This window comes from Eretmochelys imbricata, chromosome 4 (assembly GCF_965152235.1).
Source record: "Eretmochelys imbricata isolate rEreImb1 chromosome 4, rEreImb1.hap1, whole genome shotgun sequence".
NCBI lineage: Eukaryota > Metazoa > Chordata > Testudines > Cheloniidae > Eretmochelys > Eretmochelys imbricata.
This window is the reverse complement of record NC_135575.1, coordinates 40656354-40683900: the sequence shown is the minus strand read 5'-3', so window position 1 is coordinate 40683900 and position 27547 is coordinate 40656354.

Genomic DNA, 27547 nt, shown 5'->3' with positions numbered 1-27547 from the left:
GTTGCAAACGCTAAGCCATCCTTAGGTGGCGCTGATTTCTGAACAGATGTACTGCTGATGGGATACTGTGATTAGTGGAGAGAGAGTTCTGTGTGGAGGGAAAATGAACACACACCCAAGAAGACAGCAGCCATCAGCTATGGGGGAAAGAGCAGACAAAGCTGAATCTCACTCCCATCCAGCCTGTGTCAGATACTAATATTGATGAGAACATAGCTAGGTTGCTAGAACTCTGTTATCCAATGTATTTGCATTAGCTAGGTAATCACTTATGAAAAAGACCTATAGAATTAAATAGAAAATATTGTTCTTTCTATGGGGGATTTAAATATCTTTAGAGAATTCTGAGGCATTCCCTGATCACCAACACACTGGCAGGTGACCTCTAACAGTGGGGCTGATGTGCCATAATATAGTAATATATAATGGTATCCCAACTAGAGCTGGTTGGAAGTTTTTCACTGAAACATATTTATGATGGAAACTACTGTTTTAATCAAAATGAAATCATTTAGAAAAATGTACCTATTTCAACAAAAGTGGTTTTGGGAAAATATTTCAAAATGGAAAAAAATCCATTTAAAAAATTTTTGGTTTGGAAAAGTTTTAATTTCATTTCAAGAAAAGGAGTACTTGTGGCACCTTAGAGACTAACAAATTTATTTGAGCTTTGTTAGTCTCTAAGGTGGCACAAGTGCTCCTTTTCTTTTTGCTTATACAGACTAACACGGCTGCTACTCTGAAACCAATTTTATTTCAGAATTTCAATTTTTGTCTTGGAATGTTTTAAATGATATCTTAGGTTTTTTGTGTTTATATTTTTATTGTTTTTACATTTAATGACATGTCAGTAGCAGCAGTGCATAATGGGCACTACTATTGACAAAGTATGACACAGTATAAGAGTTGAAATATTCTATTTTCTTATTTTTAAAATCACTGAGGGGAGCAGCCTACAGTAATTATTGAAACATCTTTATCTTCTTTTCTAGAACAAATTTGTCTCTTTGTGTTGTGTGTTATAATGAAACAGTTTAACACTTTAACACAACCCCCTGTTAATCAGTTCTCTGCATGCACAAGTTGTCGGGTAGATATGGCAGGTGTGAAATCTGAATCATAAAATACCTGAAACTCTAGTGAACTGTGCCAGGCAATCAAGAATGATGTTGTATTTGGACGGTATAAACTAGAGAAATGATATGCAGGCAGATGAAGGAAGGAGACGTATTATAAATCAGAAGACAGGCTCATTGCTCAGAAATGGTCAGTTCTGACACAGTACAAAGGATGCAAGTCAGAACTGTAATGACTGAACTTTCGTGAGAGCGTAAGTTCACTATGCATTAGCACAGCAAATCGTGAACTCATCACTGGGTGCTTTACTGCTTCTCATTAATATTCAGGTACTGTGTGGAATTCTAATGCACTGAATTTCATCTTTTTGAAAATAAATTTTTCCTTGACCATTACTTAACTTTCCATAAGAGATCAATTAAACTGAATTTACTTAAATAAGGTAATTACAAAAGTTGAACAGAAGTATGTATAATTTGGCTGATTGATTAACTGAATTGTTGAAGATTTTAAGACTGGATACATTAGAAGATGGACTGTGTACTATTTTCTGAATGTTATATTTAAACCTGTTAAATTCATTTTAATGACATGTCAGGTTTAAAATGTAATAATTTAGGACATTTCTGTAACTGCAATTATAATAGCCCTAAAGATCAAATAGTACACAAGTGTTATCATCACAGCAGTCACGGCTGCTTCTTTATTTGGTTTTAGTTGCTGAGCTTCTGTCAACTGTGATTAGGCTTGGGAAATGTGCCCTGGCACTCTGGACTTCAATTTTAAAAAATCAAGAACCAAGAATCATATCATCCTTAATGCAAACCTTCAGAAAGCATTCCAGAAGGAGCTTTAACTACTGGAATGAACTATGGCTTATAAGATCTATAAGTATAAATAATTAAAATGCATGTGTTTGATTGTTCTCTCACCTGCTGTGGTATAAATTAAGAGTAATGCCACGGAAGTCAATGGACTAAAGACAAGGTAAATGAGAAGAGAATCAGATCCTAGGAATATCAAAAATGTTCTCTGCTTTGAAAAACATGATTTTCCCCCAAGAACTCAGTCTTCACCCACTTTTGATGGTGCATTATAACCACCATCCATCTAAAAGGCCATTTCTAACAGAGCTTGTCAGCATTACTTTAAGAATCTGATTTTTAACCTTGCTGAATTCTTATTTAAGGTGAATACTCAGCTCCTCTGAAAACCAGAAAAGTTGTGGTGGAAGAACATTATTAATAGATGTATTAGTGACCCCAGCATTCTAGGCACTGTGCAAACACTTTGTGAGAAAGTCATTGTCCCAATCTAGCAGACAAGACAGAGAGGAAACAGAAGCAAAGAGAGGTGAAGGGATTTGCCCAAGGTCACCCCTCCCCCCGTTCCCTACTTAAAGATGAGCCTGCTGCTTCTCCAGCACTCCAAGCAGAGGAAATTGAGACCAAGATCTGAACCAGATTCTTCCTTACTCGTAGAACATTCTCACAAGGCTACTGAGTAAACCTCCAAGAACTTTTAAAGTAGTTGCAACTGTTAAATCATTTATTACTTAGTTATGCCATTAAAAAATTGTCTGTAGAATCTTATCAAACACTTCCCTTAAAAACACTTCCCAAGGTAGCCTCACATATGACAAATTATCCTGGAATTAGGTCAGCACTGCATTTTTAACAACCTTGCCTTCATAATATCGTCTCCAAAAATTGTGCACCTGACATCTAACAAATCAGAATTCAGAACATATTTACCTTTCTGTAACAATCAATTACTACAGACCGCTATCTAAAAGTCAGTTCTGAAAAAAAAATACAGTAATTAATCCAATGTCATCTTGTTTTCTTAGTGCTCCAACTGGAGGCCAGTACAATTTCACCTGTTATAGAACATGATAAATCTTTCTAAGTTACAATATGAGCCTAAAAACAAATATTATAATAAATTGATTTTGGTATTTGCTGCTGTATGGTTCAGCCAAACAATGGCTAAAGTTTACTTTTACGTGTTACCACTAGGATTTTGTGATTAAAATTTAAGACATCTGTTTCCAAATGTTAACTTGTTTCATGTTGGATTGTTAAATCTTTTGCTATTTTAATTAATGTTTTAATAATTTTGTTAATAATAATGCTTTTGTGCTATATTCTGAAGATACAAGGCACAGCATTGTTTAGTCCCAATAGAACTTGAAAGGATATGGTCTAATGGTCTAAATATAGGAATCCTGAATTCTCATCCCAGATTGAGAAAATTAGTAAACCTTTCTGTATCTCTTCTTCCTCTGCTTATCTTCCTCACAGTTCCTATGAGGAAGATAAATAGTTTGTCCATAATGCCATTCAGACTAAATGATTTACTTACTGTGCTCACCATTGAAAATATTCCAATTGTCATTTGTAATTATTAGCACCACTTGAATATTGTTGTAACATTAGTAAGGCAAAATGCAAAATTTTAATAGCAATTTTGAAATGGTGAGCAGTGGTGTGGTGAAATTTTAGTAATTGAATGAATAACTCAAATTTCACAGTTCTCTTATACTTCCTCAGGGCAAATTAGGATACAATGTTTGCTTATAATATGGGCTGATTCAAATTGAACTTTCAGTTTATTAAATATCAAATGTGCTCATATGCAAACTCTGTACAATGGAGTGCATGTTTTCTGTCACAGAAACAAGATACCATAAATAAGGAAATGTTCCATTTGATTTGGCATTTGAATGTGTTATTGGGAGATTTTTTCCTCCCCTAAAGGCAGGCCAAAAATGGGTAAGAGAACAGGATATATTGACAGTGAAAGGTTAATTCCTTAAAAGAATAGCTGCTTCACTGTTCTCTGCCAGAAGGGCAGAAGGATCAAAACAGTTAATTGGACATGATAGAAGTTCCAGGGATTTGCAAGTGGAACAGGTAAAATGTAAGTATGATAATTGAAGGCTAATTATCATCAGCTAGTGTTTGGGCAAGGGGTTTCCTGAGCCAAACGGAAAGATGGGGAAAATAATTAGGGAGGGTGCTTTTTTAAATTTTTGTTCAGGTGGCAGTGCGAGTGTTGGCTTGGTTCTGTTACGTTAACTCACAAACTTTGCATTTCTGACAAAGTAGCATGCCCTAAATAAAAGCGGTGATTGTTTTGTGAAAAGAACCTTAAATTTTCTTTATTTTGTGGATGTTGTTGCAATTAAACACTATTCTTTTTAGCTACTTCAGTTGTTTATGTCCCGTCCTTCCTACATTTTTTTTTACTGTGTATGTTTGCCAGTTTTCACTCTGTCCCTCTCTGTAGTGCAGCATATGGTTCAGCGAACCTCTTCTCCTTAATGTGGCAAAATGGATCTGATTTGACATGGCCTTGAGTATCAGTCTCTGATACCAAGTCTCTAGCCCTTTCTCGCTGTCCTTGCTCTATCCTCCTCTGGCCAAATTTAAGCTCTATCCTCCTAGAGGCCAAATTTAGGCTGCTAGGAAAGAGATTGAAATCCAGGACCTCTATGGTGGCATTCTCAGAAATGCTTCCAGTTCCACGCGCAGGGCCAGGTAGGCAGGCAGAGCTTCAGTGTCTCAATGCATGGATAAGACGATGGTGTAGGGAGGAGGGGGTTTAGATTTATTAGGAACTGGGGAAAGTTTGGGGATGGGGGGAGCCTACACAGGATGGATGGGCTCCACCTAAACCAAAGTGGATCCAGACTGCTGGCACTTAACATTAAAAAGGGTGCAGAGCAGTTTTTTAAACTAAGAGATGGGGGAAAGCTGATTGCTGAAAAGGAGCATGTGGATCAGACAGAGACTTCTCTTAAAGGAGAGTCTATTGAGAGAGATTCTCTAGGTTTTAGTCAGGAGGAGAGGATGGAAGAGGATCAAGTATGGGCCATATCAGATGAGAAACATTCACATAAAAAGGAATCTGACACATCAGAAAAGGGCAGACAAATAAACAGTGACAAGTTTTTAAACTGCTTGTACACAAATGCTAGAAGTCTATATAATAAGATGGGTGAACTAGAGTGCCTCATGTTAAAGGAGGATATTGATATAATAGGCATCACAGAAACCTGGAGGAGTGAGGACAATCAATGGGACACAATCATTCCGGGGTACAAAATATATTGGAAGGACAGAAAAGGTCATGAGAGGGGGAGGGGCATATATGTGAAAGAAAATGTAGAATCAAATGAAATAAAAATCTTAAATGAATCCACATGTTCTATAGAATCTCTATGGATAGTAATTCCATGCTCTAATAAGAATATAACAGTAGGGATCTATTATCGACCACCTGACCAGGACAGTGATAGTGACGATGAAATTCTAAGGGAGATTAGAGAGGCAATCAAAATAAAGAACTCAGTAATAGTGGGGGATTTCAATTATCCCCATATTGACTGGGTACATGTCACTTCAGGACTAAATACAGAGACAAAATTTCTCGCTACTTTAAATGATTGCTTCTTGGAGCAGCTGGTACAGGAACCCACAAGGGGAGAGGCAACTCTCGATTTAGTCCTTGAAAAAAAATCTTGAACCAAATAACAGGAAGATGAGATTTGTGAGTGCACTGGGGAAATTGAATAATCCAAGCTGCCCAAAAGTCAAGGAAAGAGTAGCACATATTTTAATAATAATGGCCGGTGTTTATTTCAGCCAGGAAAATGAATAAAGAATGGTGTTTCAGTATGTAATGTACATTGTTTTTTGTTCAGTACATATTGTACAGTATTTTAAATTCAGAGTGTATTGTAATTATTTTACATTATTACTCCCTGTAAGCATAAGTGAAATGAATTGCCAAAGGTGATCATCTACTACTTACTTTAAATGCAAAGAACAAGTTACTTCAAGCTGATTACAGTCATTTTTAAATGCCAATGCCTAGTAAAATATAAATAAAACTACATTTTATCAGCACTAAGTGCCTGCGTGTGAATACTTGCTGCAAATCAGAAGTAAACTCTCAACTATTTTAATAACACACTATAAATTTTTAATAATACAATGCAAATTTTATTTCTGAAGAATGCAGCTTGGTGTGTGATTTATAGGAACCAACATAACCAAGCTCGGCAAATGGATTATGCACAGTAACTTCCTTTTGGGTAGCTAATAATACATTGTTATCAAACAGTCAAAAAGTTTGCAATCATAATCTATCTGGTACTGTTAGCTAATCAGGATCATTCTTCCATGGAAAATATTTTCAGATAATGTTTTAGTAAATTGCATGTTTTATTGCTTTCATAACGCAGTAACTATCCTCTCCTCTGTGATTCGCTAAAAGGGTACTTAAATAAACTCCCTGAAAAATGAGTAAAGCTCTTAAGTGAAAGGGTTGTGCCCTCCTCCAGCATGTAAAATAAGTTAAACATTGGGTTTATTTTTATAAATGAACTAAGAGAAAAACACTTAAGTGAAAAAGGGAACAGTTAAAATCAGGAGCTGTACTCTACCCAGAGCAATTAACAATTCTCTGTGCTGTTCGCTGGAAACATAGAGATTTACTTTAGTACTTACCTTATTTCTGCTCTTGGCAGTTTTGGTTCAGTAGGCTTTGTACAAGCCTTTTCTTCCACATCCAGGTTTTCAAACCCTCAGTTGTGCTGTGAGGGCCAAATTCCAGTGCCTGCTCTGTTTCCATTGCTTTATTCAAGTTGTGTAAAGGAGATGGATAGGTGGCTTAAACGTCTGGCTTAGCGCCCCCCCTCTCCACCCAATTTTTAACCTATTGTCTTGCAAAATACACTTAATAATGTCTTAAAAATTGTCTTGCAAAATACACTTCTGAGTCTTACGCGGAGTTACCATAACAATCATCTTTGGAAATGTTGGCAAAAAAAGAACAGAGAAATGCATAGACAGTGAGGGTGTCTACACTGCAAATAGACACCCATGGCTGGCCCATGCAGCTGACTCGGGCTTGCGGCTAGGGCTAAGGGGCTGTTTAATTGAACTGTACATCTTTGGACTAGGGCTGCAGTCCAAGCTCTGGGACACTCCCACATGACAGTGCCATAGAACCTGGGCTCCTGCCCAAGTGTCTATATTGCAGTTAAACAACTTCTTAGCCAGAGCCCTGCAAGCCTGAGTCAACTGCATGGGCCAGCCATGGGTTTCTAATTGCAGTGTAGACATACACTCAGGCTCATCATCCTTCCCTCCCTAGATCCTCCACCCCTTCTTCTTTCCCATCTTTTTTCCTCACCCCAGATTAGACAGGGACATAAGTAGTTAACAATGTGAACTCTGCTCACTCCAAAAGTTGCATGAGAATCTGTGCTGGGTCTTGTGACCCAAGATTCTCATATTCTACAGTCAGGCAAGAAATAAGGGCCAAGATGAGGTGCCGAGACATTTGCTATTCATTTTTCAGAAGCTTCATTGAAAACTTTCTGCTGAATGGGAGCAGCCAGTAGCCCAGATGAAAGCATTTTTCTTTCACTTTAGGACTTCAATTACTCAACCTTATGGTGGAGGGAGAATGGGCTGCCCAGCAAGCCCTTGATGACTGGGAGTTCTAGATGCTGGGTAGAAAACACAACCCCATCCTTTTGCTGTTCCAGAAGAGACTGGTGTTCTGAAAATATAGGTATGGGGTGTTGATGAGAACTTTAGAACTGACTTTAGCTGGCACTTCTACTTCTCCTATTACTAGTCTTGCAAACTCCTTTTCCCCACTTCACTCTTACTCAGTGGGGAGTGTGACAGACTGCCAAGCAGGGAGTGCTCAAAGAAGAATGTGCCTGAGATTTTGAGCAGGTGAGGTGCAGGAAGTCAATTTGAGAATGAATTTGTTGGTATGCTGTAGCAGCTGTTAAACTTGTTTCCTGCCTACTGATGCCTCCATGTTTGTTTTGAAAGTCATTAAATAATATTTCCAAATTGTCAGAATAATGGAGACTACAAAGAATTATTGAATTGAGATTTGATAAGAAAATCAACTTTATTAATGCACTGTGAATAATTGCCTTAAGTGATTTATCTCACTTTAATTGCAGAGCTGCTCAAATACCTACAATGTGTGTTCACATTAGAAAAGACTCTTAGTACAAATATTTAAATTTCTAATAATTGGAAGCCTTGACATTTATTAAAACAATGCAAATGTAGATTTGGAAAAGGTCTAATAATGCTTTTAATATAATTTGGCAATAGAAAAAAAATACGGCACCAGTTCCATTTTTAAAATGTCTTAAGGGGACTTTGTGATGGGGCACCTGCCCCACACTGGCCTGAAAGGGGTTAAAGCAACCCTAGAGAGGCTGAGCAATAGGCAACGAATGGGAGGAGACCCTAGGGAGTCTGTGCAGGAGACAGCCAATTGTAGAGGCCTGCGAGGAACAGCCAATCAGGGCCAGGCAGGCCCATATAAGAAGAACTGCAGGGCAGAACAGGCCAGTGACTCCCTGGAGCTTGAGGAAGGAGGAGGACTCAATGCCTGGTAGGTGGAAGGCAGCTAGCACCTTGGTCAGAGCAGTGCTAGGCAGAATCAGGGGAGCCAGAGAGACCTCACAACTGGCTGCTGGCATGCTGAGACAAGGGTGGAGAAGGCGCTGGGGCTGCGGGGAAGTGTCTTAGCAAAGTAGACAGTGGGGTTAGAGGAGACGCAGCACGTGGCTGCCATCTACAGGGTGCCTGGGCCGGGACCTGGAGTAGTGGGAGGGCCTCGGTCCCCCTGTCCCCACTCGCCGCTGAGGAAGTGTCTTGACAGTGGAGTACAGTCTCCCCCTACCCCCAAGAAGGGGAGAGAACAGAGCGTGACACAGCTGGAGGGTTGTGTCCTGAAGAGGATGCTGTGTTCCTTGGGACAACACACTTCCTGGAGCAGACATGACGGCGGCAAGGTGTCACCAGATGAGCATGCATTGGTGACCTAAGCTAATTCCCAGGATGGCCAGCAGGAGGTGCCACAGCGGTGAATCAAACCCTCTCACAGACTTTCATAAGAATTAAAATTTGGATGTATACACTTTTTTGCTGGCTTATATTTTAAATAATACACATATATATATTTTCTTTATTGTTCTTGGTGGAGATCTGAATAAGACTTGTTAGTTTTGTCTGCTCTTTATTTGGAAAGACAGGGGTGTTGAAACTTTATCAAATACAGTAACTCCTCACTTAAAGTCATCCCAGTTAACGCTGTTTCGTTGTTACATTGGTGATCAATTAGGGAACATGCTCATTTAAAGTTGCGCAATTCTCCCTTAGAATGTTGTTTGGCAGCCGCCTGCTTTGTCCACTGCTTACAGGAAGAGCAGCCCGTTGGAGGTAGCTGGTGGGGGCTTGGAGCCAGGGTGGACTGGCAGCCCCCCTATCAGCTCCCCACTCCCCTTAGTTCCCTGAACAGCAGCTGCCCAGCAGGCTATCAATTGCTGGCGGTTCAGCTGTGCCTCCCCCCATTGCCATATGCTGCTCCTGCCCTCTGCCTTGGAGCTGCTCCCAGGAGCCTCCTGCTTCCTGTGCAAGGGTGGGGGAAGAGCGGTGCTAATGTCAGGGTGTCCCCCTTCCTCCGCTCCTGCCCCCACTCCTGTACCTTATCATCGGGGGGGGTGTGGCACAACAGAGCTTAGGACAGAGGAAGCTTGCTGGCAGCAGCTGCTGTCTCAACTTCCTAATCTATTTTAAAAGGCAGTGTACTTAGAGTGGGGTCAGAGTACTTAAAGGGGGCAAAGTGCATCTCTCTCTCTCACACACACACACACGGTGTGTGTCTCTGTCTCTCTCTGCCATGATGTCTCCCCTCCCTTCATTTGTGCTGCCTTGTAGAGTGTGAGGCTACCTTAACAACAACGTGTTAACCCTTAAGGGCTCAGCCGAGTGCTAGTTCATCATTTTAGCAGTAAGACATCCCCTGGGAAATATCCCACCCTCTGTCTCTACCACCACAACCAAGCTTCACAATCATCATTGTTGTGTACAGTATTAAATTGTTTGTTTAAAACTTATACTCTGTGTGTGTGTACACACACACACATATATATATAAAATGTGTATGTATAGTCTTTTGTCTGGCGAAAAAATGTCCCAGGAACCTAACCCCCCCATTTACATTAATTCTTATGGGAAAATTGGATTCACTTAACATTGTTTCACTTAAAGTAGCATTTTTCAGGAACATAACTACAACATTAAGCGAGGAGTTACTGTAGCAGACTGAGTTGCATAGTCTGACTGAAATCCTTCCACTGTCAGTTGTTCAGCTTTCACTTTCTAGGCAGTTGTGATGCCATCATATTTCTATTATTACTGTGGGATGTAGGGGTCCTAGTCACAAACTAGGGATCCCATTGTGCTTAGCACAGAACAAGTTATCTAGTTATTCATTGGGCCTTCCAGGAAAAAACATTAGGTCTGGCTTTCTAATGTAAAAATGAAGCCAAAAAATGGAAACAGTTTTCAGGCCTATATGAATGTATTCATTACTAAAAACTTTTTGGCAAGTGCAAATATCAGTGTTTGAATTGCTTACAGACCTATTCTTTAGATTAGGTAAACTAATTATTTTCACCCAAAATAATTTTGTTTTGTAAATTAATGAATTTTGATTTGTGATTACACTAATCTTCACATGCCCCAAATTTGCTTTTGAACATTCATCTGACCAAAACTTCACTTGTATGTGTGGTAAATATAGCACAACCAAAATGTGATTCTAATTCTGGTGAGCAATATCTGACTATATTTATTTTTATTTGTCTTACTCAAGTATACTTATAATACCCAATCCTGCAATTCTCAAACCATTTTGTAGTCTCATTCATGCCAGTGGTCACTGTCACATCATCAGGGCTGCTGGCTGCTTACATGAATAAGGATCAGTTTCAGACCATTAGAATATATGAAAAAAAATGTGTGTCAGCTAACAAGAACCACAAATTTCACCAAAAAAGAAATTTCAATTGGGAAAATTATTCTAAATTCAATATATTACTGCACTGTGATCTTGCAAACAATTATTTACATCATAAAGAGAAAAATGTTCATTTTAGCAGTCAAATATGGATTGATACTGGAAGACCAGAGATTCTTTATTAAATCAATTTGAACCATTAACACAATTGTTTCTGAAAAATATTTAAATTATGGAGTACCAACAATTTAAATTACGTAGACTCTGACTCACATGTTAATAAGTTGTTCTCAGTAATATAGCTCATGTGGTGTTTTTGTAATTATACCTCTTTAGTTATTCCTAGCCACATTCTGTCAATCCCTGCTTAGCTTCGGTACCAAATATTTTAAATTGTTTAGGAACCCACATTAAATTGCCATTCTTCAGACATTGTAAATGGTCAAAATTTAGATAGGGACAAAACTGCTGTCTCATGCTAGTTGATTGTCACCTGGTGGTGTATCAAATTCTGAAATATCTAAATGTTTTGGAATTTAGTGGAGGGGGAACCATAATTAATAATAGTATAATGCTACTGCCAACCTTAAACATTCAAACATCATGAGTCAAGCCTCAGAAATTATGAGACTGGCTTAATAATCATGAGATCTAAAAAAAACAAATAAATGCAGAGTTCTGATTCCTGAGCCTTTAGGGTGCACTTGACTCATGTTTCCAAGATTTTATTTGTGCCCTTAAAGGTTACAATTTTTTTTTTTTAAAATAAAAGCTGGGTTTACGTGATTCCAGGAGCTGAGACTTTGAGTAACACTAAATAGCACAAGATTCACAATAAAATAGTGAGTTTGCAGTACTGAGTTTGTCATAAGCATCTGGCATCATGTTATGACTTTAACCATCTAATTCTGAGCCTGATCCTCAACCCATGTGCAAAAACCCATGGGAGGAGACTAAGGAAAAAGAGGTTTCCAGTAGATTTTCCTTGTGGAAATTTCTCACAGATTGTTCCACTGGAAAATCAGGGTTTGCCTTGCAAGGGATGAGCAGGAGTCTCTAGGCCTTTGTGCTGGCAATTATTCACCAGCAACCCCTCTATGCACTCCCTGGAAGCATGATTCAATTGGTTCTATACTGGCAGGACTCCTACAGCCAGCAACAATATCTGATACCTGGAAAGAGGCTGTATTGCTTTTCCTTCCTAGGCTAAATAAGGATGAGACAAAACATATTCTTCCTTTCCCTGTCTGGCTACACCCCCTGCCATCTCCCATCCCATTACTCACACAGTAGGATCTAGGAAAACGGAATGGTGAAGAAGCTTTCTGAACATGAGAAGGAGGGGCACACTTTTATGGTCCCTTCTGCTCATGATTCTTGGGGATAATGTTGGGTTCTCTGTTCCTTTTATAGTTTGTCTTCTGTTGTAATGCTTAGAGAGTCTAATGCTAAGGAAAACAAAGATGATGGGAGAATGCATTCCTGTCATGAAAGAAAATTAGACAAAAATTAGGTGCATCATTGGTTGATATAGCAGTTGTACTATAGAATTAGAATGTATCGCACTGGTGTTCCAAGATAATTTGTCAAATAATGTAGAAGATAGTTAGTCCCATACTTTGGAAAGCCTTCTTTTGCGTGATGATAAGACTGCAGTTCACTTGAGAATGTCTTCAGCTAGCAGTTTCCCCAAAAATGTGAAGCAGTCTTGTTAAATGTTCTGCTCCCTGCCTGCCAGACATAAAACCCATATGGTCACATTTTATTATTTTTCCTTTGTTTAGTTCATTGGCAATCATCTTTGTAAATATTAGACTGTATTTAACAGTGAAGTTTGTCTTTAGTTCCAATAGTTCTGAACGTGTCTGCCTGGTTTATGAATAGCAAGCCACGTCTGACCAGCCAGTACTAAGCAGAATTATGGGAGGTAGGGTTTAGGGTGCTGTTAAACCACATTATGCTCCTACAGTCATGGGATAAGACAGGGACTGGTCTGCTCAGATGTAAGAGAAGTCTGAGAGCTGTTTTAGGGATTTCTGCAGTTTGGATGTTCCTGGTCAAACTTCTTTTTCTTTCTTACTGGGGAGAGGGAATGGCATGGGACTCATTAAAGAATTCTTTGCCACCCAGAGATTCCCTGTTCAAAGATAACTAGGGGGTGAATCTCCTGGCATTCCTGCCATTTTGCATAGTCAGACAGTACAAAGCAGCCGTGCAGGTTCTGGAGTCAGTCCCAAGAGCTAAACCTGTGTTCTTTATTGTGCTGAAGGCTCCAATCCTGCTCCCACTGATGTGGATGGTAAAACACCAATCTAATTGCCTGGGGAATAGGAGAAGGCTTGAATCGATATCATCATTAACCAAATTCACTAAAGCCTGGTCTATTCTACAGTTCGGCTCACACAAGGCAGCTTATGTAGACCTAGTTGTGCATGTGTCTACACTCAAATCAGTCTTCCACTGCTTTATTCCCATTATGCCACCATCGTATACCAACATTTCCCTGAGCAATGTAGAGTCATGGTTGATGTATTGAGACCAGAAGCCATTTAAAGCCCCACAAATTTTTCAAATTTCTTTTTCCTGATTGCCTGGCTTGGTGATCACACCTAGCAGCTCTCCATTGTTGAGTGCAACTGCCCAGCTGACCATGCTGGCTTACACTCTCTAGTCATGCTCCTGCTTGGAGTAGACAGGAAATATTGGCTCTCCTGGGCCCATGAGAAGAAGATGCTGTGCAGACATAGCCATAGAAACATCAACATCCACTAGCAGATTGCTCAGGGGATGCTGGAAAAGAGGTATGACAGAGACCAGCAGCAGTGTCATGTGAAAGTCAAGGAACTGCAGCAGGTATACCAGAAGGCCAGGGAGGCCAACAATTGATCCAGTGCTGAACCACAGACCTGCTACTTTTACAAAGAGCTACATGCCATACTTGGCGGAGACCCCTCCACCACCATCCCCAACAGCACTGTGGATACCTCTGAGCAGCCCAAGTCACATGGCCCTGCCATGAACAGCAAGGAGAAGGTGATGGTGGACAAGGATGATTTGCATAAGGGACAGGCAACCAGAGGATCCAGCTGTGCAGTGAGCCAGGTCCTGTTTAATTCCATGGCAGTCCAGCCAGTCCTGCCAGTCTGGCACAGGTGAGCCCAGTGCAGGGGAAGGAACCTCAAATAAATGTGTAGATACATTTTCAGTTACAGGGATGGCACCTCCAAAGTAGTGGGACACATCTTTTGTCTTTTCATTAATTTCCTCATGCTAGAAGAGGTAATGGTACAACCAAGGGAGGTAGAGTTGCTGTCTTCTTTCCATTTCCCTGTACTTTAAGGTGGCATGTGGAGCAGCTTATGTATGCAGGAATGTCCCTTGAATCCTCCTGAGATATCTTGATGAAACTTTCTTGGAGGTACTCTTCAATTCTTTCCTGAAGGTTTATAGGGAGGGCTGCCTTATTGCTTCCTTGGCAGTAGGGCACTTTCCCATGCTACTCAGATAACTTAATCTGGCACCACTGCAGTACATAGGCTAGCAGAATACATGCTCCCTCTGCCTTTGTTACTGTTGGGCGTGAGATACCAGCTAAAATTGTCACAACCTGTGGAAAATGGTGCCAGCATTCAGTGCCATTGCCTTAGACTACTATAATCATGCAACCAAGCAATTCCCTCTATTTCCCCAGCCCCTAATGGGCCATACTCACCATGGATGGTGCTGTGACTGGAGTTGTGCACAAGCAATCACAAGCAGAAGTGAGAATGTAGTGCTTAAATTTGTAGGGGAGCAAAGGGAGTGAGTTCAACACCTGAAGTTCTGTTTTCTGTAGTGAATAAAATTATACCATAGACAATGAATTCAATGATTTCTCCTTGTATTTTATCTTTAGCTGCTGGTGTTGCAGCCTCAGAGTCTCCTTCTCCACACCCATGGAATTCCTGAGCCAGATAAAGAGGAAAAAAAGAGGATGCAGGATGACATGTTCAGCAAGATCCTACAAGCCAGAGCTGAATCAGACTATGAGCACAGGATCTGGTGGATGAACATTGAGGGCAGCCTGGAGAAGGAAAGAGTGGAAAGGAGAGAGTCCCAACAGGAAAAGGAGAAGGAAATGCACCCAGGCTATAATGGGGTTTCTCAGGTAAGGAACTCAGATGCTGCAGACTCTGGTGGACCTGCAGGTTCAACAGTCCTGGGCTTGCCTCCCTCTGCAGCCCATTGAGAATTCCATATTGGAACCTCCTTATCGCCCACCCCTTCAACATTCCACTGCACTACCCTTACTACTTCACTGCGGGGGACATTAAAGACAATCATAGCTTCACATACACAGACCTGTGAAAGCCACAGTTGGAGTATGTGTAACTGACAGGGACATGAATATCCTCTACCTTTCATAAGTTCCATTCTCTTAATTTATTAAGTTTTTAATGTATTTGTTTTAAAATACCATGGGTATTTTTGCACTGATTTTGTTACAGAATACAAGTTTATTATTTGGATTATAATTCATCTTTATTAATTCACAACATATGCTGCCAAGTACTCAGCAGTTCTGAAAACAATAAATTACCTTATAAATTACCTACACAGTATCACACAACTCATAGAATCATTCACAAAGAAAATTAATAGGTACATTGACAATGTTATTGTAACGGGGGTGGCACCCAGCTCTCCTTATTCAGTCCCAGTAGCCAGCTAGGAGCTCCTTCTTTGCTCCCCTGGTCCCTGCAGGCAATTGTCTTGGGCTCAGTCCCAGCAGCTTCTTAGCTCCCCAGATCCCTACCCACACTGAGCTGTCCATGGTCCTGCTACTCTTTCAGCCAGCCCGGAACACAGTCTTATGTCCTCCAGCTCCAGGCAGCAACTGACTGCTGCTTTGTTCTGCAGCTCCTTTTATATGGCCCTGCTGGGCCCTGACTGGCTGCTCCCTGCAACCTTTCTCATTGGATGCTTCCCTGCAACCACTGTACACCACTTGAAGGACTTATTTTCTGCTCTTCTCTGGGATGGGTTTTGGTAGGACCCTGAGGTCTCCAGCTGGGGACCTCTGGGCCTAATCCACCCTGTCAGTTATATTCCTACATGTACAGCAGTCCCCACATGATTCCTACCAGGCCACAAAAGAGCAGGGTCAGGTAGAGCACACTACAACAAAACATACTACTCTGGCTCAGAGTTAAAATGGTCTTTCAAAGCCTCCCTGAGCTGTATAGCTCCACACTGAACTTTTCAAATAGCCCTTGTATCTGTCTGTTCAAATCCAGCAGACAGCCACTCCACCTCTGACCTCCATCCTGGCAGGAACTTTCCTCCCTTTGCTTCACATATATTATGCAGGACACAGCAGGCAGCTATAACATTGGGATATGTTTCTCACCGAGGTCCAGTCAGGTGAGTAAACAATGCCAGCAACCCTTTAAATGACCAAAAGCACATTCAACTGTCATTCTGCACCTGCTGAGCCAGTAGTTGAATTGTTCCTTGGTTTTGTCAATGTGCCTGGTATATGGCTTCATGAGCAAGGTGTCCCCCAGGATCAGTACTGTCATTAGTAATGTGCTGGTTACGAAAAAAAAAGTCCCTGCTTGTAGCTTTCCAAACAGTCCTGTGAAGATACAAGAATCATGTACCTTCCCTGACCAGCCCACACTGTCACTGAAGCATCCCTGGTGATGCTTGCATAACACTATAAAAGTAGCACTTTCTGTTGATGTACTCACTGGCAAGATGGTCTGGTGCCAAAATAGGGATATGCGTGCCATCAATCACTCCACTGCAGTTTGGGAACCACACTGCTGCAAATCCATCCACTATGCCCTGCACAGTCCTGTGTAGCAGGTGGCAATTAACACCCACAGTGGATTTCCCGACTCCAAATTGATTCCTCACTGATTGGTAGCAATCTGGTATAGCAAGTTTCCACAATGTGATCCCCACTTTCTTCTCCAGTGTCAGTGTAGCTCTCTTTTGGGTGTTCCTACTCTGGAGGGATGGGGTGAACACAGAGCATAGATCGATGAATGTGGCCTTGTGCATCTGAAAGTTCTGCAGCCACTGTTCATAATCCCAAACCTTCATTACAAGATGATCCCACTAGTCAGTGCTTGTTTATTGGGCCCAGAAGTGTTGCTCCACCATTTTCAGCCACTCTGTGAATCTCAAATTGGTTCTTGCTATATCCCACAGCAAGGACTCATCATGTTCCTCAGAGGTTCTTATGGCTCTGCAAATACTCCAGGATTGTATGCTCTGTGCTTGCAATGTTCATGACAATAGCACAGAGCTGTGCAGGCTCCATGCTTCTGTTAGAGGTGGTGGACAGAGGTGGAGGGTTGTGCAGATTTGTGGTATTTTGAAAAAAAAGGCACACAAATTATGAGATAAGGGTAATATTATGGAATGGAGACAGTTGCAAACTGGGAAATTGACCCAGTGCTCCCAGTCAACCTTGTGCAACTTGTTTCGGCCCATTATGCATTGCCAAACTTCCCAAAAGACAGTACGCTGGAAGGTGAAGAGTTGTACAATGGGATATCTACCCATGATTTATCAGACAAGCATTCCTGGTGAGTCCGCACACTGCCGACAGAAGAAGCAAGTATGCAAGAGCATAAGCAATGTACTAACTGTGGTGGCTGTAAGCTGGCATAACTTGAGTTGACGTAAGTCTGTAGTGTGTGCGTGGCTTAAGTTAATCTTAGGTACTGTCAATTATTATTTGTTTTTACCTAGTGCAATGGGGCCCAACCTGGTTGCAGCTTTTAGGTGCTACAACAGTATAAATGTTAAATAATTATTTAATGACAAAAACACTTTTGATTGGTGACTTATACACTGTAGCCCCAAACTGGACTATATAAAACCACATCATAGATATAATCTTACCATTTTCTTCCAAACTTTAAAGACAGGGCATGCTTTCAGCCTGCTGCATTTTAGGAGAGTGTATATTGACCAATGACACTATTTTAATGCCTTCCGACAATAACAGTGCCTTTTGCCAATTTCTTCTGCCAATAATGAATGCCTGTTAAAGCAAACAATTAATGAATGTTTCCAAATGACCTTCTAACAACTGTAGATTTATGGAATCAACCTTTACTATACTTCAGTATGGTTGCCTTATAATACAATTTCTTATGTATAATTTTGAATGTATGCCTCAACAAGATAGTATAACTTATGACAGTAAATAATGGTACAGATATCGACCTTCCTAATGCAACAACTTGTCTAGTGCTTCAACGTCTGGCAAGCACTCTGGATTATATTTTTCAAATGACTTCAGTGACTTAGACTTTAAATAGGAGGTCTAAGTGCTTGTCTGTGTGCAGATTGCACACATCAAAGATGATTTACATGGGAAAACTGTAAAAGAGTTTTTTTTAAAAAAAATGCTTCATTTCCACACAAGTATGAATGCTCTTACAAGGGCTGATTAGAACAGGTGCTAAGGGAGACAAAGTATATGGATCAAGGTTGATGAGTATTCTCAACTTAACAAGGGCACAGAGAGTCTATTCCTAGCGCCTGGAAATTAAAAGAGCCCCTAAGCTGCTTTAAATTATACCCCTGTACTCTGTAAGGATAAAAGAAAGCAGGTCACAGTCAGCGCCATATGTTTGTAGATCCAGCATGAGAGTGGAAATATTTTGCAGTCTTGAAATACCCCATACTGATAGTAAAAGCATCTCTGCTGTGTGTGAGAAACAGGTAGTGAGCCTTTAAATGCCCATTGGACCACATAGACTCCTGAGTAACAGGATCTTGGGCACTGAAAAATATTGATTAGGTACAACCACAAACATGAATTCCCTGAATTGGAGCGGAAGGATGGTCTTGTGGTAAAGGTCCTGGAGTGGGCCTTAGGTGTTCAATTTCGAGCTCTACCAGAGATTTCCTGTGTGGCAAATTACTACTTCTCTGTGCCTCAGCTCCTTTTCTGTAAAATGGGGATAGTGCTACTTCCTTTATTGCACTTTTCATCTATTCTATGTATTTAGATTGTAGATGGTGTCGGCACTGTCTGCCATCATGTTTTTGCACAGTGCCTCATACAATGGAGCCTGGATCTTGGTTGGGTTCTGCAATACAAATAATAAACTGTAATGCCAGAAGTATGGATTGTCACAGTGCCCAGAACATTTCAGAATGGGTATGGGTATGACTGCCATGTATGGAATGTGCAAACATCCAGGAACACATGCTAACACAAACAAATGCAAACTTGCTTTGCCCTCTTTGCTTCCCTCATGCAGCATAGCCATAGCACCTTCTCATGTTCTGTCCCCTATCTATTCTGGCTAGACTATTACTGGATGCTGTGTAGCCAGTATTTTTGACAGAAAATGTCTTTTTAATCAGAATGAATATTTTCAGAAAAAAATAGCATTTTGGTTAATTTTTTTCATATTTGACAGACCATTTTTAAAATGGTTTTAAAAAGTGTTTCATTTCAGTGGAGTTTTAAAAAAGTGAATGTTTCCTCCCCCGACCTCAATGGAAAATGTGGGGAGTGAAAAAAAAAGAGGCAGAGGACACTTTATTTTCCCTCCCCTTTTTTCCACTGGAAAAGGAAAATAAATTGGGGATACAGTGTAGGGATCTTGATTGTCCCTTGAGGCTAGGGACAGGGCTTGTCCCTCAAATTACGGCACCTGTGTAATTATGTAAGTGCAACATTAAAGTTGGGTAAATAAAGTTTTAAAAAACCAATAAATGTAAAATTTTTGCAACGTAGAATTTTTTTTTTTGAAAGTTAGGACAGTGTGAAAAGGGGGGTGCAATGGAAATGCTTAAGTATAAAGTTCATTAATAGTGAGTATTAAAATATGTTAAAAACCAAACAAAAATAGCAGATTTATTATATGAAAAAAAGCGATGGTATGATCATAAGCTGTCTATAAATATTACATTCTAAAACCCTATGCAATATGTTTCTCCCCTTGTTTAGATTTTAGCAGAGATAATACAGCAGTTCTGGCCAGAGTATCTCATTGGAATCAGTATATTAGCATATTCTCAGGTAAACACATATCTAGTGTACATGAAAAAGCTATGACTTAGACCAAAAGGATTCTATGATAGCTCATTTGCAAATATTATAAGTACTTGTAAATATTCATCTGGTATTTTCCATACGCAAGGCTCAAATACTGTTTGTTTCAAGAATCAGAGAAGAGAATAATGTCCTAACACAGTTACTGGATATATCTAATATTATTGGTAATGCAGTTGACAAACATACAACCCAGAGAATATCTAATAATAAAGTTACATTAGTCAACAGTAGAAATTGGTAGCCTCTACTGAGCGATTCGCATTATTCCAAACAGATTGGCATGTGTGGAACATATTAAATTTGGATCCATTCATTTGTATTTGTACCTAGTCTATCTGCACATTTGAAAACCATCTGCAACATTTCAGTTACATTATGTTCAGAATTCCTCTAGCTTGAGCAGAGCTGAAGATCAGACATCTTTTAATTTATGTGCTGTGTATTCATAGCAGCAAATAAATATGATAACCTGTTTCCCAAGAGAGTCTTTGGTGGCTGGAGAATAGCACTGGAAACAGGCTTTTCAAACTTGGAACTGAAAGTACTGGAAAGATTTAACAAACATGAAAGAGCACAAAGGAAGCACTGAAGCATGGCAGTGGTTTCTTAAATCTGGGTTAATTAAGAGCTACAGCATGATTCTTCAGACACTTAAGAAAGTGCTACATTTTATCTGTGTGATAGTCAATTGGACTACCCACATGTATAAAGTTAAGCATGCACATAAATGTTTGCGGGGACAGGGCTTCAGGGATCCACATAAACAACAGAGATAGTACTATGTAATTTTAGGCACTCTTACTGTCTTACGGCTATTACTCCCATTTTAGGATTATTGTATCTCCTTCATATGGCATAAAGTAAATAACAAGTTTATCTGGCTTCCCATAATGATTTTGTGCTAGCAAATCACTTAGGATTAAGTATATAATAACTTTCATCTAAGGAGCTCCTTATTAGTAGTTACAAAATCATTAGGCATTATTATTATTCTTATTATTTTGTTATTCTCTCCATAGATAAACTGAGGCACAAATTGAGAGTGAAATCCTGGCACCAATGAAGTTAATAGTAAAACTCCCATTGACTTCAGTGGAGCCAGAATTTCACCCTAAGAGACCTGACCAATGTCACTCAATAAATCACTGGCAGAACTAGGAATAGGACTGTCCTCAATAAAAGTAACATGTGGCTGCACAATCCCAGGAGAAGCAAAAAGAAGACATAGTGCCTCAGAAATAACCCCAGAGGTCCCCTTTTCCACTACATGATGGGGTATGTCAGATCAGCCATTTAAGAGATGCAGCAAACCCTCCCACCACCTCATGTCCAACCAGTGCTGTTGGCCAGCTCATGACTGTTCCCTCCCTTCATGATTTCACCTACTCCCCACACCACTTATTTCTTATGACAAATAGGTGTGCAGGCCCTGTTGTACCCCTCACACTCAGCACTACTATGCAGTTACATCCTACATACACATTACATTGTGTCATTTAAGGCTGGTTTACACATAACATACCTAATGCAAAATCTAAAAACCAAGGCAATGAAAAGCAAAGGCAATCTACAGAACATAATCTCTTCTTCTCCTTCTAGACATACACACCTCAGGTCATCACTATACGTTTCAAAGAACTTACCGACTGGGGCCTAGGTATGGTTGTGGTATCCTAGGCTTCAGAAAACCTTTCCCCAAACTTGAGTGTAGTTTTACACAACTTTGCAGAAGGAATGGTGACGTGTAGGTTGGGGAGTCTGGTGGAATTTGAGGGAGGCTTTGATTCTGTCCCCTTGCCTGGATACATTATGGTCAGATGGTACCAAATACCATATAGAAAAGTCTGTGGCAGAACGAAGATCTTCTGAGTTCCACTCAAGTGCATTAAACACAAGCAAACAACCTTTCTCTTTTTACAACCACCCATATCATCCGCTAACCATCTTATGCAAAGACTGAAGCAGGAATCCTATGGATGAAAAAAAAAAACAAAACGATTCTGTCACTAAAGACTATTTCATAAATCATACACACAAAGGAGCTGAATGAAGGTTGCACATGCAATCTTTATTCTGGAGAGCCTTAACTTTGTGTGCTTAATTTCCCAACCATTGACATTAGCTAAACATAATTTAGTGTAGAACTTGTTGAAACATTCCAATGGAAGTATTTTCTGTTGAAAAATGATGATTTGATTACATCAAAACACTTTGTGGGAACATATGAATTTTGGCAAAATTTTCTTATGAATGTATTTAAATGTTTAATTTGGAGAAGTTCAAAGTGCTGTGTGTCAACTTCTATATTATTTATAATACAAAATTCAAAATGATAATGTTGAAGCAAAATGGTTTGACCTTATCAGAAAGGCACATTTTGTTAAGGTTTTGATAGTTCTAAAATGAAATTTTTCTCAAATTTCATTTTGTGAAAAATTAAGAATTTTTGACCCTCCATTCCAATACAGGAATTTGAAAGGAATTTGAAAGGAAATTTTCAAATGTTGGAATTTTGGGCTGAAAGAAAATTCCAAGTTTCAACCAGCTCTAGTTTTTTGTATGTCATTTTTTTTTCTTCAAGGAAACTAGAAAAACAGAAGTTCTATCATGGTGACCCACATTGAATGTAGATAGGTCATCAGCAGGGTTTGAACCCGGATATTTGTAGCCACAGCACAGACCACTATTATTTGAGCTGATGGAGTAACCAATAATAGTACTAGGCTGTTATCATCTATGTGGATTAGCAATATTACCTAATATTATTAAGGTATTAATTTTACTTAATCTCATTCTTGAAACTGGGTGGCTCATTTTTACTGAAATTTTCCAAAAAATCACCCTAAGGTTGATATCAAGCATTGAACATTTTAGCCTAACCCACTGAAATTTTAAAAAGCTTTAAGCAACTGAAAACAGGGGCTCTTCATGGAAAATGATGGGTCACGCTTAACTATAGCCATTGCTACAAGCTCCAGCTATAATAAGTGGAAGAACAGCCAGAATTAAATTCCTTAATTGTCATGATACATGATATCACTGTGAATGAAACAAACAAGCCAAAATGGATGCACTGTGTATGTAGTTATAAGACATGCATGCAAAAAAATATTACTTAATTTAAGTTATTATGATCTGTTATGCAAATATAAATTGAGAAACATAGCCTACTGTTAAAAATCAGGAAATTCAAAACCTTAACAGGTTGCTAGTGATCACACTTTCTTCAGTTTGTCTCAAATATAATCATCTTAAATAACATCCTTATATTTTTGCCTGTGAATTTGTACATACCTCATGCAATATTTAAATAAAGGAAAGTCTGCAGAATAAAAGACTAGAAACCAGTTTCATTCCAAATCTCTGTTTTCAGATTAAGCTGAAAAGAGAAACACAATCCTATTTTAAAGTACCAATCTGTTAGCTACATGGCTGATCTTGGTTGAGGTGCACAATGAGGTTTTTATTCTGGTGATTGCAGATTGAATGAAAACAGTTAAGAAATATTGTTTATTACTGACTTTTTAAATACCAGAAAGTAAAATGGTGTGCTAGACTGGCTTCTTGGCAAATTATTACAATGGACAGATGGTTTTTCATTATCTGTTATACAGAAATATAAGGCTTATGACAGTGTGTTTTGTATTGATGCTTATTCATCTGTGAGAGAGTAATTTTCAGGCTGCTTGTCCAGAACACATTCTAAATCTTCCTCTGCATCTGCAGAACATCTGCTTAAACTAGAATTGTCAGTGTCAATATTTTATTGCTTGTAAGCTGCAGACTGTCTTCCCAAAGCCAAAGAAATAAGAATAAAATAGGATTTCAGGGCTAGGATCCAGGGTTTACTGTCTAAATGCATTCTTCACTTTGTATGCAATGTAAAATCTTATTCAACACCCATTTTGCTCCAGGTAACATATGGTCTCAACAATTAGCACAGAAAAAAGCAATTTTTCTTTGTAACAGTTTACAAATGGTGGCGAAAGGTACACTAGCCGTAGGGGTTTTTTTAAGCAATATGTCTGATGGCAAGAAAAAATTGTAAATTATAAAATACCACATTGCAAACATCTTAGCAAGATGCATCCCTCAGTTAATTACTAGAAGGAGAAATACACAGCATTGAGAGTCTGGCAGATTTTTCTATGATAAATGATGGTGTATACAACTTCTGCACTTCAGTATGCGAAGTAAGTTCTAGTAGGTAATGGTGTGCCATTTTGTATTACATAATGTAACTATATATTTTATTCAGGCTGAAATTTGTCAGCCTTATCATTTTCCTCTCCAATTTTATTTCTTTCTGTTAGTCTACTTCTACTTTGTCCTTGGTGATATCTATTAATAGCAGGGAGCTTGTGTATAATAGGTTGTGAAGACTTCTATGGCACAGACAAACTAGTACTATCAATAATATAGTAGGCTGCAATGAAATATCAGCACTGGGCTGTTTTTTATGTTCTTTCTTTGTCTCCCTTGTGCCTCTGGGGTCAATTGCTTCTGGAGATATTTCTTGCTGGCTTCTCAAGGTCTGAAAACTTACTGCTGGAAGGCAAAAATGTGGCGACCACAGTTCTTCACCTTCATATGCACTACCCAGAACAAAAATATCTGCTGCCTTTAAAACACAGTTCCCTCTTAATGACCACACCAGGTGGTTCTTTGCTAATGCTCACTACTTGAATGTATGGAAAATATTATGAGAAAACAAAACACGTTTGCACAATATCTAATTAGTGGAGTGGAGTAAAAGAGTCAAGATTCACTCCAACTGCATATCCTGTCTCTATGTTGGTAAAGTACTAAGCTGTTGGGGAATGAACATCAGACATACTGCTGTGCACCTTTCCTCTATCCCTACAGGCTGAAATAGCAGCTACAGCTCATCTGAGCCTCGGGGAGGTGATACTGAGGCTGTCTGCATAAAAGTAGATGTGTGTTCTGTTCCCTGGTTCACGCCTGGCCTTTGGTGTGTCTTTTTTATGTGGGGCTAGTGCACAGAAACTTTCTGTGGTATATGGAGATGTGCAGTTGCCCCACTTGCCTTGTCTACCAGCTGAACATCTGCTCAGTCCTTATGCGGGTCCTGTCTGGTGTAGAAAGCCAGGTACTGACCCTGTGAACCATAGGTGAATGTCACTCATGCACATTTGGTAGGGAGGGATAGCTCAAGGGTTTGAGCATTGGCCTGCTAAACCCAGGGTTGTGAGTTCAGTCCATTTACGGGGGGCCATTTAGGGATCTGGGGCAAAAATTGGGGATTGGTCCTGCTTTGAGCAGGGAGTTAGACTAGATGACCTCTTGAGGTCCCTTCCAACCCTGATATTCTATGATTGTCAATATAAAACTGAGCCACATCCACTGGAAAGAGAGTTTGTAAGAACATTCTTGTGTACTTTGTTCTTACACAACAAATGTAACATGAACAAAACCACATGAACACAGTGGGATCCAAATAACTGTTTATCAACTACATACAACATACAAGACCCAGCTACATATATATGCAGCTACTCTGGTAGCATTATGATGGCTTCTGAAACACAGAAGAATTGAGAATCTCTAGAGGACTCTCTAACATGAATACAATTTACCTTAGATTTTAGAACATCCTGGAAAAAGCCATCCCATGTCACAGTTATGCCCTAAAAGAGGGGAATAATATTTCTGTAGCAGTATCACTTGAAGTTCTCTAAGTACACAACAGACACTTAGGATCTGATCCAACTCCCACTGACATCAGTCAGAATCTTTCAGTTAAAGCATATTCATATATGCATTCATTTAAAAAAAAACTTTCTATTTTCTTTAAAATGAGAAATACCATTTGAACTGATAGAAACTTGCACATTAAGGCTGTCGCTCACTAAAAGTGGCATAACAGCTCTTGAAAGAATAGTCAATAAAAGAAAGTCAGATAAGTACAAATTTGACATTTAGCATGAAATTTTCAAAGGCTCAAACAGTAGTTAGGTGAGTTTTGATGAGAGCTGGTTGCCTAACTGACCTTTGTGCCTTTGAAAATCTCGTCTTTGCTCTTTTATTTCAGAGTTTGTTCGACAGATAACTATGAAATGCTAATGTGTATGGGAAATTGTGGATGGGCCTGAAGAAACAGTGTTTGAGGCAGATATAAAATGATATCCTTGCTGTACAATGTCATGTTTCTGACTTCTGCCTGGTATGCTATGTGTTGAGTAGCATATTTTACATGTTCCATATGGCGTTTTTTTCTTAATTTTGCTGTTTTTGTGAGGATTTTTTTACATGTAGAAGTGAAGACACATTTTGTATGATATGATGACTGTAATTTTATAATTTACTTAAACTTTATTTTTGTTTGTTTCACTGAGATAATATAGTTCTTTTTTGTTTTCTTTTATACAACTCCCTCTTCCCCCACAAAAAAAAAAAAAAAAACATACAAAAAACAAACTTTATTCTTGTCCAAAGAGGTCACTATTCCGACACTATCTTTTTATACCCACCACTCCTAAATCACAACTTCAAAGTATGTCTATGTGTATATTTGTGAGTATATATCTACATATAAAAAAGAGAGAGAGATGATTCTTTGGGATGGAAAACACTATATAAATACAAGGTATTAATGATAATTATTGCATTGCTACATATATTATTTTGCCAAATTCACTGTATTGAACAATTCTATCAAAAGAGGGGTCCCCTGTACAGTACAGCACAAATTGTGATATCTTGCCACCAACCAGTTCATTAATGTAGCTAAGGCAGCAGCTGAACTTCTGTGATTTTAACAGTAAGAATTTTTTAACGCCCTTCCCTTTTTTTTTGGTTAAAATACAGGTTAACATACCTTTAGTCAAACGTGGTTCATCTACCACACCTTTGAACACACAGTTGTGTCAAGAGATCATTCATTAAACTATCTAGAGGTCACATTTGGTCTAATGGAATTTATAAGGAGTCTTTCTCCAGCTTTCTCTGACACACAGGTGTATCATACTGCTGCTTCTCTTAATCAATTTTATTTAAGACATTTACAAAGAAGTTCTCAGAAAATCTGCCCTCTACTGATCGTGCTATATGAAGAACCTGGCAAAATTATGTTGTATATATCCAGCTACTTTGCCAGAACCCTAGTCAACCTGGTAAATTTATGTTGTGTATATATCCAGCTATCCTCATTGACAAGTGATCATAGGAGGAAACTCAGCTCCATAATATTTCAGCTTTCATTGCCTATAAAGTCATGATGAAAGAAGACTTAGGTCCTTCTACAAACATTGACTTTTTTTTCCCCTTATATGTTCTAGACACAAGCAAAGTTAATAGTATTTATTTATTTTTCCTTTCAAAATACTGGATAAAGATACAGTTATTTCCTGGTATGTGTTAGTGAGACATGCATAATTACACTCCTTAACACAGATACTTGGTATTTTGAATAAGTATCAGGATTCAGGGCTAATGTGAAGAAGTGAATTAGAGATGTTGGGGTGCAATTGTGAGTTGTGCTGATTGAATGATGAATTCCCTGATGTTTCTCACACTGTTCATTTC